Below are 16,348 nucleotides of genomic sequence, written 5' to 3'. Positions count from 1 at the left end.
AACATACAAGTGCATACATACACGTGCACTCACAGAGACACAAAGATGCATGCACATATGCACATGTTAGGCACACATGTGTGTGCACTCACACACACAGTGGCCCATTTAAAGTCAAGTTGCTATTTCGTGACCTGGCTGAGCTCAGGTAGTATGTCACAATCAGCTACACAGGCCATAGCTCCATATTGTAATGTCAGAGACATTTCAAGCTGACAAAGACCTTGGCAGTTCTTGTGTATAATCTGTTTTCTTTAAGAGTTTGGGGAGGGCAAACCACTGGTCTATGGTCGCTTTGGTATGTTTGCCAGGCTATCCTAGGATGCCATTTCTTTATTTTCGAAGCAGCTACCCAGGATTGAAGCCAAGTGCTGTAGATATTGCAAAGGAGAGTGGATTGTGGTCCACCCAAGAGGTCACCCTCTTATCCAGCCTGCACAGGGACAGAGTAAAGATATCAGTGATGAAAATGACAGGGCAGAGAAAGTGTGTGCTGGTGGCCGCTCTGTGGACTTGGTAGAAGCATGATTCTATTAAACGGCAGCTGTCTGGCAAGGCTCCTTAGATGGGACTGTGACATCTGAGGGGCAGTCGGAAGGGTGGATGGGTTTCCATAGGTAACGGAGTGGGTCCCCCTGGGTGTGGATGACAGCCAGGAGCACAGAGGGCCTTGGAAAGGGGCTACAAGTCCCCAGTGTGCCTCATGTCCCCCTCTGCTCTCATCTTGCAATGAGGTGAGAGAGTTTAGCTATGGACATGGTGATCCCTGTGCTCGCGTACGTGTTCATGTGCCCGTGGGCTTCCCCTGCAGACACTGCTGTGCTGCACATGGGACTTCAGTGCTTAGCAGCTGAGATAATGCAGAACACATGGTAACGGTTGGCTGGGCTCCCCAGAGGCCTGTAGCCACTCAGACTGAGGTGATAGGGGTGGAGACTAGGGCTGAGACAGCCCCTTCATGAGTGGGTTGAGATGTTGTCTAGTGCCATCCCTAGGAACTTACTTTATGTCTGGAGATGCTGTTGCTTGTCCCTCCAGTAGCATTAAGGCCCTCCACCCCCAATCAGCCAGAACAGAAACGATGCCCGCCCCACAAGGGCTACCTGGCACACAGCTATGGTGCCCGCCCCACAAGGGCTACCTGGCACACAGCCTATGATGCCCACCCCACAAGGGCTACCTGGCACACAGCCTATGGTGCCTGCCCCACAAGGGCTACCTGGCACACAGCCTATGATGCCCACCCCACAAGGGCTACCTGGCACACAGCCTATGATGCCCACCCTACAAGGCCTACCTGGCACACAGCCTATGATGCCCGCCCCACAAGGCCTACCTGGCACACAGCCTATGATGCCCACCCCACAAGGGCTACCTGGCACACAGCCTATGGTGCCCGCCCCACAAGGCCTACCTGGCACACAGCCTATGGTGCCTGCCCCACAAGGGCTACCTGGCACACAGCCTATGATGCCCATCCCACAAGGGCTACCTGGCACACAGCCTATGGTGCCCGCCCCACAAGGCCTACCTGGCACACAGCCTATGATGCCCACCCCACAAGGGCTACCTGGCACACAGCCTATGGTGCCCGCCCCACAAGGCCTACCTGGCACACAGCCTATGGTGCCCACCCCACAAGGGCTACCTGGCACACAGCCTATGGTGCCCGCCCCACAAGGGCTACCTGGCACACAACCTATGATGCCCACCCCACAAGGCCTACCTGGCACACAGCCTATGATGCCCACCCCACAAGGCCTACCTGGCACACAGCCTCTAGTCTAACCCTCTTTTCTAAGCCTTCAAAATAAGTTTTCATTAATTGTAGCATCCAGTGATGTGAAGTAACCCGTGGCTTATAAATAATAGCACAGCTTTATGGAAACACCTAAAAATCACCAGGGGCAGGTAATAAGAAAGCGCTCCATCTCCAGGTGTGAAAACACACTGGTGATTACTTGTTGACCAAGGACCTGTCAGCTCTTTTATTACAATACATTGTTGGGTAATAGTTTTAAAATTATTTATAGAAAGAAATTGAGCTGTGTAGAGAATTCCATCATTTAATATGTTGTCTGTGAATCTCATTAGCCTTTTTAGCCTAAGGGTTAGGAAGGAGAACAGAGCGTTGGCTGTGTGCAGAAGACTAAGTACTATATCCACTTTTCGTCAGGGGGCTTGTTGACCTTATGTTAAGTTGCTTCTTTGTGAGTCGTTCTGTGCCACAGCTCTGGTTTCCATGGCATCTACATAAACCTAGCAACGGTTTTCTGTGTAGAAGCCGTGGCAGGGCCTCCGATCTCCTCTGCCAAGGAGTGGGAATCACTCCTAAGTAGGGAATGTCTTTTTTTCAGGTAAGTTACAGTGGATGTGAGAATTGGGGCTGGTGGCCATGTCAGGCACATCTTGGTGTATGCACGAAGCCAGCCTTGCCCTTGTCAGTATGTGACAGGGACAGCTCCAGCTTTGTCTAGCTCTGAAACTCAGCCAGAAGTTCCATCAACCCAGCCCCACACCATCACGTAGATGCTGATGTGAGTTGCTGGCATCTCTGTTGCCCCATGAAATGTTCTAGGACTTAAGCTAGGCTAGGCTGCTCTATAAAACATGACTCCTCACTGTTCTTAACCCTTGGCTGCCCATGTCCCCACAGATGGCTCACTAGCCGCTCTTTCGCTCAGTTCCAGGAGGAACCCATCTCAGCAACCCCTCCTCTGGGTGGAGGGAGGACTTCCGTATCAGGATGTAATGTCGTCCGAATGAGAAGGCATCTACACAGGGAAGGTGGCAGGTATTAAGCAAGGGGTTGCTACCAAGTAGAGTCCCTGGAGCTAAGTACCAGGCAAGAAGGCAGAGAAAGAGCCTAGGAGATAGCTAGACTTAGGGTAGACACTGGACCACCAGGATGTGTTTGCTGTTCATGCCTCATAAAGCAGATTTAAAAGGAACTCATCTGGGGGTGAACACAATAGTAGAAAAGAGTTGACTTGGACACACATTTGTGTGGGGCCTTATTTATCTTGTTATAGATGCGGTTGTGAGATGTACTTCAGCATCCTCCGTAGCTCAGGCTGCCTGCTCTGAGGATTTAGCAAGGTCATGGGATACAGCGGAGGCACTGTTGGGATTGCAAATGGTTCCTTACTCCCTAGGATGCTTGGTCTGGACCAAGCAAGGTCCATGCAGCTCTGAGTTTATGGACTGGGTCTAACTCTATCCACTTTGAGCTCCCATAGTGCTTCCCTGTCCCTTCAGAGGAGGCAGCATCTTTAAGGATAGATGAAAAGAAACACATTAGCATCAATAGTTAGTCCTCACATCTCCTTCCCTCCACATTCGAATGTTAGAGTCACAGAACCTTGGTCCCTGAACTGGCCTCAGTGCAGCCTGTCAATTTTCCTTTGTAGTTCAGGGCTTATTTCTCTGCTAGGGTGCCTCCGGGTTCTCGCCCTTCCATGCGCATGTCTAGATCCACAGCTCCTGGCCTCAGCATTAGAGACCTTTAGGAAGCCAACCCCGACTCAGTGCTAGCTTAAGAGGATCTCATGCCATCATTAAACCTAGGTTGTATACTCCCATCCAGTGGTCCAGAGTTGAGATTATGGACTATTCCTGTTCCTAAATACCAACTTTTTGTTTTCCTCTCAGTACCTCAAAAACAGCCTCTCCTGACAGTGACCTTGAAAGGGCTACAGGTGCAGTTTATATAGCAGGTTAGGTGCTTCCACCGCAAAGGGTAGAGTCCCCCAGAAGATAGTATCAGCGATCCTGGAATAAGAGAATTGGCAGGAATTTGAGAGTTTGTCTGCTACCAAGTCTGCTATGGATCTGTCCAGCCCACTTCTGTCCATGCATGTTACACATGGGACCACCTAAGAAGGGAAGAGAAAGTTCCCGGGATGCTCATGTCACTGCATATGGATGGATCTTCTTCACATGCCTCACAGCCTTGTCCCTCCAACCGCTCCGACACTGGGGTCTTATAGCCATCTCCAGGAGCTCAGCAGAAGGGAACAGAAAATGCAGCACAGATAGTTATGACTTGGATCAGCACAGGGTTCCCTTCCTCCACGTGTATGCTGCAGGCATGCTTCCAGCTGCTAGGCGCAGTTGTGAAGGTGACTGTCCTGTTCGGCTACAGCGCCTTCCAAGAGAGAGGGGAGCTCTCTTTCTGTGTGTGGTCTGTCTAATGCCTCTCACATCCAATAACTTTAAAACCAATCAAATTAATAATGTAGGGAGAAACAAATGGAGTCGCTCTTTAGATATTTAAACAGGAATATTTCTGCCATTGACATCTAAATCTTTAATAGAATGTGAGATTTGGCAAACAAAAATGCCAGGATGCTGGAAACCTGATTCTTTCTCACTATTTTAGCTCAAATCGTTACTGCCTGACATTACCCCAGGTGAATTTGTTGAGGTTCAGCTTTTGAGTTAGGTGGTGAGCGTTCAGTCCTGAGAGGTCAAGCGGTGGGCTATGTGGTTCTTGCTCCCGGGGGCTTCCACTGTGGGGAGAGGCAGGACACGTGCGTTTAGGAAAGTGAATCCAAATTCAGATCAGTATGTGCCAAGTGTCCTCTGGTTACATGTATGACTGCTGCTCCAGCCATTCAGGGAGGGATGGGGACATGTCAGCCAATTTCTCCGGAAACTCACACTGTCAAGTATTTTTATGTGATCAAGAATCTCAGCTCTAAAAAGGGACAGTCTAGAGAGGATTTCTGAGTAGCTGTTGGAGATCTTTAATGGATATAGAAAATTTCTCTCTCTCTCTCTCTCTCTCTCTCTCTCTCTCTCTCTCTCTCTCTCTCTCTCTCTCTCTCTCTCGTGTGTGTGTGTGTGTGTGTGTGTACATGCACATATGTGCACGTGAGCACACCTAAACCCACATATAGGCATTTCTGTCTTTAGATCCCAAAGTAACTTTTCTGGAGTAGTGATGAAGTTCTTCAAAAGTCACATAGCTCAGCTGGTAGAGTGCTTGTCTGTCATTCATGAAGCCACAGGTTCAATCCCAAGGAATGCAGAGAACTTGACTCGATGGACCATGGGTGTAATTCCAGAACTTAGGAGCTAGATGAGGGAGGATCAGAAGTTTAAAGTTGTCCTCAGCTGCACGGCAAATTCCAGGCTAGCCTAGGCTACGTGCAACCCTGATTAAAAAAAAAAGTCAGCTTAAAATCTGTCAGACATATACTTGGCTTTCAAGACCTGGAATCCTTAGACACTCTTGTTGTGAGGATATTTTCTTAAAAGTCTATTACAAATCCCCTTTCGCCTTCTGATTCTTCCTGGCATTGAACTCCATAAACTTCCTACTTCCTTGCCCTATCCATGCTCTGACATCTGGGCATATTAATGTGCCTCTAAAAGTAAACTCTTGCATCCTTTAATTGTTCCTCCACAGGCCCCCTTTTATTTATTTATTTTTATCTCCTCCTTTTCTTTTCTTTTCTTTTCTTTGTTTTTAAATTAGAGTAGAATAATCAAGTGTAAATTTCTGAATGGTCTTTCTTCCTAGCCAGGGTCTGTCTCCTGTTTCTGTCCCTGTGTATGGCAGACTTCCAACAGTGTGGCAAAGCCACCGTGTCCCCTTCATTCCTTCCATGCTCCTGCTGTGTGGCTCTGGTCCTGCCTTCCAGCCCATCACTCACTGTGTCACAGGATCAGGTGGAGAAGGAGGAGAGAGAAGAAGAGGGAGAGGAGGAGGAGGAGGAAGAGGAGGAAGAGGAAGAGGAATAGAAGTAGGAGGGTGGAGGGTAAAGAGGAAGAGGAAAAGGAGAATGAAGAAGAGGGTGAGGAGAAGGAAGAGGAGGAGCCTGAGGAGGGAGAGGAAGAGGGTGAGGAGGAGGAGGAAGGCCTCTTGCTCGCCAGCTTTACATCTTTACAGCCCAATGCTCGTTCCTGCCTCACTGGTCTACTGCACATTCCTTGATGCATCAGCAGATGGAAACGGCCATGTTTCTTGGGTCACCGTCATGGGTTCAGTGGCATAGTGTGACACCCTGAAGTGTGAAGTTCCTGGGCGTCTTTTTCCGCTTGGCTCCTATTGGCCAGTGTGGGGTCATCATCTTTCCTCTGTGGAGCTGAGTGAATTTTCATCCTCGCTTTGTGCCTCCCCTTTGATACCGGGCTTCTGAGTTACCAGCTGTGTTTTCAACTCACTCCCTGTGGGCAACACGGCAGGCTCTTCCCTAGCCTCTGGATGAAACCTGCAACTCTTCACGGTGTCTGGAAAGGAGCTGGTAGTAGACGGCGTCCCTGTGAGAGCTGAGCACGTTTTGTCTTCTCATTGAGCTGAAACACTGTTTGGTTCTTAAGCAGAAGTCACTGGATAAGATGTTTCCTCCTGCATTTTGCCCCTCCCTGTTTTTGGCATCTTTTCCTTCATCTGCTCTTGGTGCATGGTGAGGAAGCTGCCCATCACATTATCACTGTGTGTCCATGTACATGGAAAGTGCCAGGGAATGGCTCAGAGGGTAAAGTACTCAGCAAGACCTGAGTCTAAGGTCCAGAACCCATTAAAAATGCTGGGCGAGGTAATGCAGGCCTGTGATCCGCATATGTACGTACCAAAACTAGAGAAATAAAGAGAAGTCAGTGCCGGGGACGGTAATCCAGTCAGGCTGATTGGTGGGACAGACCTGTGAGAGACCTTGCCTCACAGGAGGGTTCTCAAAATTGTTCCTGTAGCTGACATGTGAGCAGGCGTGCACACACACACACACACACACACACACACACACACACACACACACATGCAAGCACACATATACACACACACAGACACACACACAACACACACACATGTGCACATACACACACAGAATGCATTAGGTTGGGCATGGTGGTACATGCTCTTAACCCCTGTACTTTGGAGGCAGAGGCACAGGTAAAGAGAGGCGGGCAGATCTGTATGAGTTTGAGGCCATTTGGGTCTATTCAGGGAATTCCAAGTCAGGCAGGACTATGCAATAAGACCTTGTCTCAAAAAGTGAGATTCCTTTACACAGAATCACTACAATAGCTATAAGAAATATTGGTATTTGTTTTAAAATGAGAAAATAGCAGCCCAGAGAGGTTACACGACTTTTCCAAGGCAACACAGTGAATCAATACCTGCAGTTAACATAATATGCAGTGCGTTTTTCTCCCTACCTGGGAGAGGCAGCCTCCACTTTCTGAGCATCTCATTGCATCTTCCATAGTCGCTGAATTTTACCCTTTGTCACTGTGGCTTACCTAGTAGTGACTGTATTGAAAAAGTTAAGATTATGGAAACCTGAATAAAATAACAGTGAAAGGGGGATAGATGTCTGCCCTGGGAATATTCTTTGTGTGTGAAACAAAAATTTAACTTGTTCTCGTCAATGAAGTCAATGGTTCAGTTAATAATGGCCCTAACGGCATCATTCAGCTCCGGGCCAGTGATGGATAGCTTTAAAATCAGAAACTAGATCCAGTGACAGGTCACAGAAATCAGTGCTGGGATAAAAGCAAGCAGACAAGACCTCTACTGGAGAGCAGAGCTCCCAGAAGGTCTCCAGCACTATTGAAGCCCCTGTCATGAATCTCTCTCTAGCCTTGCCTGTAAGTGGGGAGGAGGCTAGCAGCACCTCTCCTTGTAATATCTGCTTGCCTTCCCCCCTGAGTTTTCTGCACTCCAGGTTTAGCTTTCAACACAGCATAGCTTTTCCCTGAGTATCTGGTTCCCAGAAGACCTCTAGTCTCCTTCATATTTTAAAGACTCCTTTGAAGGTACCTTAAGACACCTGGGAGCTAGCTGCCCTTCAAAGGACTGACCTTCTGCTTTAGGGCGCCCCTGCATTCCTGCCAGGGCTCAGAACAAATCCCCAGAGACTCTCCTCCGTGGCCTAGGATGGAGACGCAGGCCAAGTGGAAACACACCAAAGTGATTTAATAGAAAAGGTAATTCCTATTCAAACGGGATGGTCCCTTATTCATTTCCTCGGATTATCGTCAAATTGATGTCACCGGCGAAGGAGCTTTATTGGGTTTCACAGAGATCCTCCCCTTGCTCTCCTTGTCGTTAGTTGCAACGCTGACATTTTCATATGTGTCTCAGCTAATGCCTCAAAATTACTCCATCTACAAATGTAACAATTGAACAGATAATTTTAATAAGATTCAGCTTGACTTCAGACCGCACTCCTTCCTTTCTTTATAGAATGCAAATTGTAACCTGTTTTTAAAGCCGTGCGATGCAGTGAACTTTAATGGGATTTGACAACATCATATTAAGCACAACAACTACGCATAATGTACCGAAAAATTGGACGTGAAATTGGAAACATAGCTGAGAACAAAGTAAATTTACATGGTTTGGTAGTTTGAATGTCTGATATCATATTCTCTCATGCAAGCCCCATAAAAAAGCAAAGGGCTTAACAACGGATATCAGCAGAAAGTGCTTTTAAAGTTAAAACTGATGGATGGCTTGTCAAAAAAAATAATTGCATTGGTTGGAAAGTCGGGATGCGTGCTGAGGGAGAGAGAAGGGATATACAGAGAGGGTGATGGGAAGTGACAGTGGTCTGTCAGGAAGGACTGGCTGCCCAGAGGAGTGTGAAGCCACAGCTACAAGGTGGCAGAGTAGAACAGGCTGTCAGAGCGGGAAAGTGGCTTTAATACCCTGAAAAGCAAAGGAATCCGCCTGTCAGCTTTGCTCAGCCGTGCTGAAAGGGAAAGAGAACATGGCTTAAAGTTAGAAACATTAAACAAGGGGTGGGGCCAGAGAGCAAGGCAGCCAGGGGGAGGGGCCAGGGTGCAGCCAATGTTGCTTTCTGGGTATTTGTGTGTGTGTGTGAGTGTGTGAGTGTGTGTGTGTGTGTGTGTGTGTGTGTGTGAGTGTGTATGTGTGTGTGTGTTGTGTATGTGTATGTGTTGTGTATGTGTGTGCATGTGTGCGTACAGATAGTATATGTAATATGTGTGTATGTATATATATGTATAGTATATATAATGTTTCTATTCTCATCTTCTCAAGGGACAACAAATTAAATGTGGAAGCCTAGGGTTTCGTTTGTCTTCTGAAGAAAATAATGACTCAAGAGGCAAGTGCTGGCACAAAGGCTACCTGCCACTCAGAGTAAGTGGGTGGCCATTGTACAAAGCCACCTCCCTTCAGGTGCCTTGGGTGCCTGGCTTTGCAGATCTCTAGCCTCATCTGCTGAGCTGTTCCCTCCCCTCAGGGTGTGCGGTCCAGCCTCTTGGAGGGGATGCTGATAGCAAGCCACTAAGGGACTGGCTTATCGTCTGCCGAAGGTGCTTGGAGGACTTAACACGTCAGCCGTACAACAGGATCGTGATTAAAATGCAATAATCTGATGATTTTCCATAAATATTTTTTTGCTCCATCAGCATTAGGTTTTGAATAATTTATTATTCTTTCTTAATATACTCCTGGCAGTGAGGTTAATTTGGTCATCTTGCAGGGGCCTGGCTGGTAATGAACATTTTTATATCAGGCCTTGGAGTCCCTGTTCCATAACGCATATCACGTCTTTACGATTTAATTGCTCTGGTTGTTTGAGAGTGGTGGAGTCCAGGAGGGGTTGGGATGTGATGGCTTATCATAGCAAAAATATACTGTGTATCTGACCTTAAAAAAAAAAACCGCATTCCAGGAGTCATCCAATTTCTTGAACTGCATATGGCCTCAATGTAGCTTTAGATTTTTGTCTAACAGTTTGGAGGAGGAATTTTGTTTGGAAGAAAACAGAATATCCGCTGCGGAGGAAAAAAAGTGGTGGTGGGAGCCAACACATGAAAGCACTTCCCAATGACAGTGTTCCCAATGCCTCTCTGTACAGTAAGTCCTTTGGTTCTCCTGACACGCCCTTTATGGTCCCTCCTATTAGCATTGCCACTGGGCAGCTGAGGAGATGGATGGCTCAGTCAGTCAAGTGTTTGCAGTACAAGTCTAAGGAGTTCGAATCCCTAGCACCCATGTTAAAGTCAGTAACCCTAGCGCTGTAGGTTGGGAATAGGGACAAGCAGATGATGATGCCTAGAGTTCACCAGGCAGCCAGTCTAGCCGAGTTGGTAAGCTTCAGAGTCAATGAGAAACTCTGTCCTCCTGAAAGGAAGGTGGACAGTGACTGAGGAAGAGCTGACATTGACCCCTGATCTCCATGTGCACGTACAGACACCCACAAGCATATGTACACACACGAATACACACAGGCACAAATGCATTGCCATTGTACAAATGAATAAATAGATGGTGGCTTCAGAATGACTGAAGCCATAGAGTCAAGAATAAGTGTTGGATGGAGGGTTCAAACATGGCCATGCTGCCACCAGACTCCCTGGCTCTAATCAGTGTGTGCTCAGGACTCCTGTGGCACACAAATGCCAAGACAATTCCTGTGGTTTCTTCCCTGTTGTTGTGTGTCTGAGACATTCAGAGAAGGGTTTTGCTGGAACTGGGCCTCAGTGACAGCGGATAGGCTGGGTTGTCTGTGCAGAATGGCAGCCACAGGGCGTCTTCTCTGTCTGAATTCAGACAGGTGCAGGAGGAAGAACAGACAAAGGGTAACAGGCAGGGCCATCTGACAAGTGCTCTGGCATCACCACCACAATTCACACGCTGCCCCATTGTCTCCTACCCTGTGTCGTTATAAGACCTCTGCTCCAGGTCTCCTGGGGGCATGGAGGAGGGAGGTGTCTCGTGGCCTGCCCTTTCTGCTTCCTTGTATGTAGTGCAACATGTTCATAACAGGCATTGATCAATGGGCTCCTCAGCTGGGTATTTAGGGAGTCAATGACACTTTGAGGTTGGACTCCTGTTCTCCAATTCTGCATGCACAGCGTGCTTGTGGGTGACAGCAGGATGCCACCTTTATTCAAGTGTCCTGTACTGGTGACTGCTGTAAACAGCAGAGCGTCTTGCTCAATAGGCTGTTTGCCTTCGCAGCAGGGGTCTCTGTGGATTTCTACTGGGAGTCTCCAGCCTCTTCCAATTCTGTCTCATACCCTGAGAGACCCCTGCCCTATCGTCTCCATTTTGGCAGACCAAGGGGTGCTCGTGCCTCTCTCTTCCTCTGGTGTTCCATACTGTACCCTGGCTGCAGTAAGTCCAAAAAATCAAGACCATGAGTCTCAAGTGTGTCTTCAGGGGGCACAGTTGCGATCTCCACATTTAAATAAAAGATTTTTCAGAGTTGGAATGGATGGAGCATGCCAGTCCTTTCCTCATCCAAGCTCCATGCACTCACTATATTTCCCAGGGCAGCACCAGCCAACCTCCTCTAGGCAGGTAGGAAGTTTGTTCTTACAAAGAACCAAATGGGTTTTCCCCCACATCCTCCATCTGTTGGTATTGGTTTAGGTGCCAAAGACTACCCAGATCCCAGGCATAAAATTTGTCTATGCTCCAATCCCTGGAAGCATGGGCTTGGGCAGCCATGTCTGCTCCCTCCCTTGCCTGCTGAGTCCTTTGTGTCTTGTGGAGTTTCTCGTGGTAAGGGAGAGCTTCTATCAAAACTCCGTTCTTATGTCTGCCTTCTCTCTTCCACTCCTCTCATGTGATTCCACGCATTTGGTGGCACCCCTGCTCGTCTCCGGGAGTCGTTTCTCTCATTCATCTTGTGCCCAATGCTTGAGTATTAAAGGAAAGAAAGAAGGCAAGCTCCCCACAGTGCAAGGTAGGATTACCTTCTTCATTTTTCAGAGGAGAAAGTCAAGTTTAGGAAGGCTAATCTACTTGCCAAAGGACTAGTTTCTTTCCTATGTCTGTGACTAAAAGACCTGGAAGAAACAACTTAAAGGAGGAGGTTTATTTTGCCCATAGGTTCAGACACTTACAGACCCTATTGGTGGAGAAAGCATGGCTGTGTTCGTCATGGGATGGGATGGCATGGCGGTATTCATGGTGGGGAAAGCAAAGCATGGCTGTATTCTCATAGCAAAAGCAATGCGGTATTCATGGTGGGTAAGCATGGTGGCATTCACAGTGGCGGATGCACGGACATGTTTGTAGTAATGGGAGGTATGTGCTAGTGACCCCTCACATCATGACAGACCAAGCAAACACCAGAGAACATGCCAGAGCCTTGCAAGGTCCAGGCTGTGACCTTCAAGGGCCCATTTTTTTCTGACCTATTCCCACCAACCAACCTCTACCTTCTAAAGGCTCCATAACTTCCCCCAAATAGAGCTACCAGATAGAGAACAAATACCCCAAACTGTGGGGTATGTTTGTGGAAGACATTCGTGGCTCTAATCCTAGTAGGTGGTAAGCAGTAGGGTAGGTTTGGACCCAAGTTTCCTGGCACTGCGACATCAGCTCTTCTTAAGGCTGTATGTGCAAGATCCGAAACTGACTAGGCCTGGCTGCACATCCTGGCCTCACCATATGGTAATGGGTGAACTTGGGCAATTTTACTTACCCTCTCTGAACCTCAGCATCTTCATCTATGAAACTGCTTCAATAAGACTGCCTGCTTCATAGGGTTTGTGTGAAAAATGAAGTGAAAATGCATCTTAATCCCTGTGATGACCCCTGATTAAGTGTTGGGTTAAAGGCTGACAAGATGGCTCAGTGGGTAAAGGTGATTGCCCTCAAGCCTGAAGACCTCAGTTCAATCCCCAGGACCTACTAATAAATGGAGAGAGTTGACTAATGCACCTACACACAATAAATACCTATTTAAACATTGAATCATTAGATTAACATCATTATCATCTTTATCATCATCTATTTTTAGAACAATAAACAACAACAGTAATCTATTATAGGGGATGCCAGAGATTTTCATTGTTGGCTAAAGGGCCTGAAGTATTGAAGTATGGACTCTTCGCTCTAGGGGTTGAGAGTTCAATAGAGTCATGGTGGGGGAGAGAGTTGTAAGTAACCCTTCTTGATGCTTTGCAGCTGAGGCTAGGTGGGGTCCAGCATGGGTGGCACTGGCTATTTCTCTCTCTCTCTCTCTCTCTCTCTCTCTCTCTCTCTCTCTCTCTCTCTCTCTCTGGATTTGTTTTTTTTTTTTTAACACTTCACGAAGATTGTTGCAGTTATCTGGAAATCTATTGCTCGGGCAAAAGCAGGGCTGCGTGATACAATTTAAAAGGCCGGCAGTAGCATTTCATCCTTTTCACAAGAAAATAACCCCTTACTCCAGTGAAGCTCAAAATAAAAATGGCAGTGCATTTGGCAACCACGCTTCTTCCTTTATTACCTCAGCAGTATCTGAATAAAATGTCTTATTAAGCAAGATATAAGGGCAATGAAAGGCAGAGTAAGTCAAATTAGTTGACATCTAAGGCTTGGTGCATCATAGACCGCGAGGGTACTTACTGTTTAGTAAAATGGATTTAATGCTTAATATAAATGCTGATATTTAGATGGCTATACTTTGGAAGCTAGCAGGGGAAGAGAGGTGGCTTTCCAGCCAGTATATCTAAGTTTTAGGTCCTGCCCTGACACAAACCACTTGTGTAACACAGAGTGATTCATTCTGCTGCACTGGTCCCACTTTTTCCATATGCCAAAGGAAGAGTGTTTTCCACAGTCATTTCCCTGGCAGGACTTGGAGGCCGCCTCGGGGGGGGGGGGGGGACTGTCTCTGCATGCCCCTCTCCCCAGCACAAGGGCAAGAAAGGCGGTTCTACATATTAGAGTGTCCGGCTGAGGTTTTCTTTGAAGATAGGATTGCCCTGCTCAGAGTGGGTTTTAGAGGCTCCAGTCTTGATTATTTCTGAAGGGCGTAAGGATTCTCACCTTTGGAAACTCTGTGGTGGCCAGGGAGAGTTGTCTTCAGAAGCACCCTGAGCCAGGTTTGAGCTCCACCATCAAGTGTGATGAGACAAGTTCCCTGCGGCCGTGTGGCAGGACAGTACATTAGGTATAACAGAGAAGAATGGTACCAAAGCCTGTTGGGAACAAGGATGGGTGCTGGTGTGAATATGCACATACATGCATGTGCGTACACATTATTATGTGTGATATTGTAGATACCGAGCATGTTTTTGTGCATAAGCTGATGGAATCCTTGTTAGTGATGTCGTTTCACTTGTGTACATTCTCACACTGTGGCCATACCCATAAGGCCTGTGTACCTGGTACTTGTGATGGCTTGTCTTCTCCACTTGAGATTTAGATCACATAGACACATGCAGGAGGCAGGGGTTGGTTCTCCAGAGACATTCCAGTAAGAAGAGTGCCTATCTTAAATGTGGATGGACACCGGTCCCAGAGTGAATATAAACATGAAAAAGAGAAATGTAGTATATCACCAGTGTTCATTTCTCCACCCTCCCCCATCCTCTGAGATGCAAGCAAGCAAGCAAGTGAGCAAGGGATCTCACACTGTTCTTGGCATATCAGAGCCATTCCTGTCACTGGGCCTTCCCTGCCATGATGGACAAGATTCTCCAGCCCTAAATCAAAATCAACTTTTCTATTTGCTTCTTGTATTCATTCAGTCAATACCAGTGAACAAACTAATGAGCACAGCCCCCTCCCTGGGTACCTGTTGTGTCCTTTGTCAGCGTCAGCATGGATCCATTTCAGAAGTCTGCAAGCTGATCCTTTGAGGAGTGAAGGATCGTGTTGTGTATTCTCCGCAAACAGCTAATATGCTGTCTTACCATCCGAGGCACCTTGTTCGCGTAGCTTTCCAGCTCCAGTGAAAAGGGATGATGTCACGTGCTAGGGACCACTATAGATTCATCCCTGGGGTTCTAAAGTTCATATAGGCTCCAGTTTTATTACTTTTAGAGCCCTGTTACAAGGCAAAGGATGACCAGGGCTCACCACCCTGTCCCCGCCCCCCACCGTAGGGGGAAGAAGTCAAATACTGTTGTCAAGAGTTTGTTTAGGTTCTTCATAGAGGCTTCCTTCATGTTATGACATAGTTGGAAGTCTTACAAACAGGCTAATCAGGAGCAGGAATGGGTCAGTCACTCTAGGGGGTTGGTATAGTGTCCACTCTTAGACCTCAGCATACCTTGTTAAGTCTTACTTGTGCCGCGAAGGCTCAGCATGTCGAAGACTGTCCATTACACTGCTTCCTCTGAATCTTATGCTGAGAGATTTTCTTTTCAATTTTTAGTTTAAATGTGTTGGTGTTTTCCCTGCATACATGTCTGGGCACCACATGCGTGCAGTGCCAGTGGAGGCCAGAAGAGGGTGTCAGATCCTTTGGGATTGGATTATAGTTGGTTGTGAGTCTCCATTGGGTGCTAGGGATTGAACATCTGGAAAAGCAGCTCTGAACTGCAAAGCCATCTCTGTAGCTGCTGCTACATGATTTTTATTCTGGAGAATATCATGAGAATTTTTTGAGAGTAAGCCAATGTTATGCTTTGGATAGTTCTTACAGCTTAAATATAGCTCACAATAGGTCTTCCAATCTCTTTGCCTATGACAATGATCTTGTACAAATACCATGGCCATTACTTGCTGCACATGAATTGATATTCTACCAATGTCAGGCCATTGAAGTGTGGAGTTTAAGCTTCATTAAAGGCAACTTTGTGGGATTGCTGGTGTCATATTTGGACTCAAGAGGAAACTATAAGCCTTACACATTGCTGTTGAGTGCAGAATGGTGTATCTCTTTACAGAAATCTGAAAGTATTAATCAAGTATAGTATACACACTCTGTGGTTTAAGGACCTGCTTCCAGATGTGTGACTCAGGAAGGTTCTACAGGGGAGCTGATATTAGACGGGAGAGACAGGGATGTTACTGGTTTCATTGGTCATGGCTATTGAATTGATGGTCATGTGAGCCATAGTGTATTGACAGTTGGTCAAGGCCCTTCTTAAGGTGCCACCTTGGTGAGGCACTTTGTCACAGTTTCTGAGATAGCCATCACCTCTACATCTGACTGATGATTTTGGAATGGAATGTCCACTGGAGTCAATGTTGCTTGATTCTGTAAACTGTTCTCTTAGAAAGGAAAATAATTTTACACAAGAGAAGGGCCTTCAAAACTGCTAGAACATTCTTATGGGAACAAACTATCAGATTCTAAAGCTTTGCTATCAACAGAACACGCTGCCAGGTTTTGCCAACCCGGCATCTTCTAGGATCAGGCAAGGATCAATTATACTGATCAGACTGCTTTGTGCTCTGTGTAAAAATCAAGCAGTAGAGCCTCGGGTTCTCTCAGGTTGCAATCAGCTGCGTGGGCCCACGGATGCGAGGCCTTCACTGACATTGTGGGTTCTGCTGTCCGGATGGTCCAGTGTCAGGCTTCATGGGCACCCTAATAAAAGAGAAAAGACAGGACGGTTACTGCCAAATTTGACCTTGCCTAAACATAGAAATAAGTGCTTGTGTGACCAGGCTGTCATCTGTAATTAAGTGGTG

General features: G+C 47.1%; 1 protein-coding gene and 1 long non-coding RNA gene across 3 annotated transcripts in view; both read left to right on the top strand.

The window, feature by feature from the left end:
- The window catches only part of LRMDA (leucine rich melanocyte differentiation associated), a 1,017,118-nt gene that overhangs the window by 451,379 nt on the left and 549,391 nt on the right, over window positions 1-16,348 (top strand). The window lies entirely within an intron of this gene.
- Window positions 1,731-11,060, top strand: LOC311604410. The gene is made up of 3 exons (XR_014781482.1): window positions 1,731-2,357; window positions 8,195-8,334; window positions 9,014-11,060. It is a non-coding gene; the product is annotated as an uncharacterized lncRNA (long non-coding RNA).

The sequence above is a fragment of the Acomys minous genome, assembly GCF_964271855.1.
Source record: "Acomys minous genome assembly, chromosome: 9".
Lineage (NCBI taxonomy): Eukaryota > Metazoa > Chordata > Mammalia > Rodentia > Muridae > Acomys > Acomys minous.
This window is presented reverse-complemented; position numbering and strand designations above follow the sequence as displayed.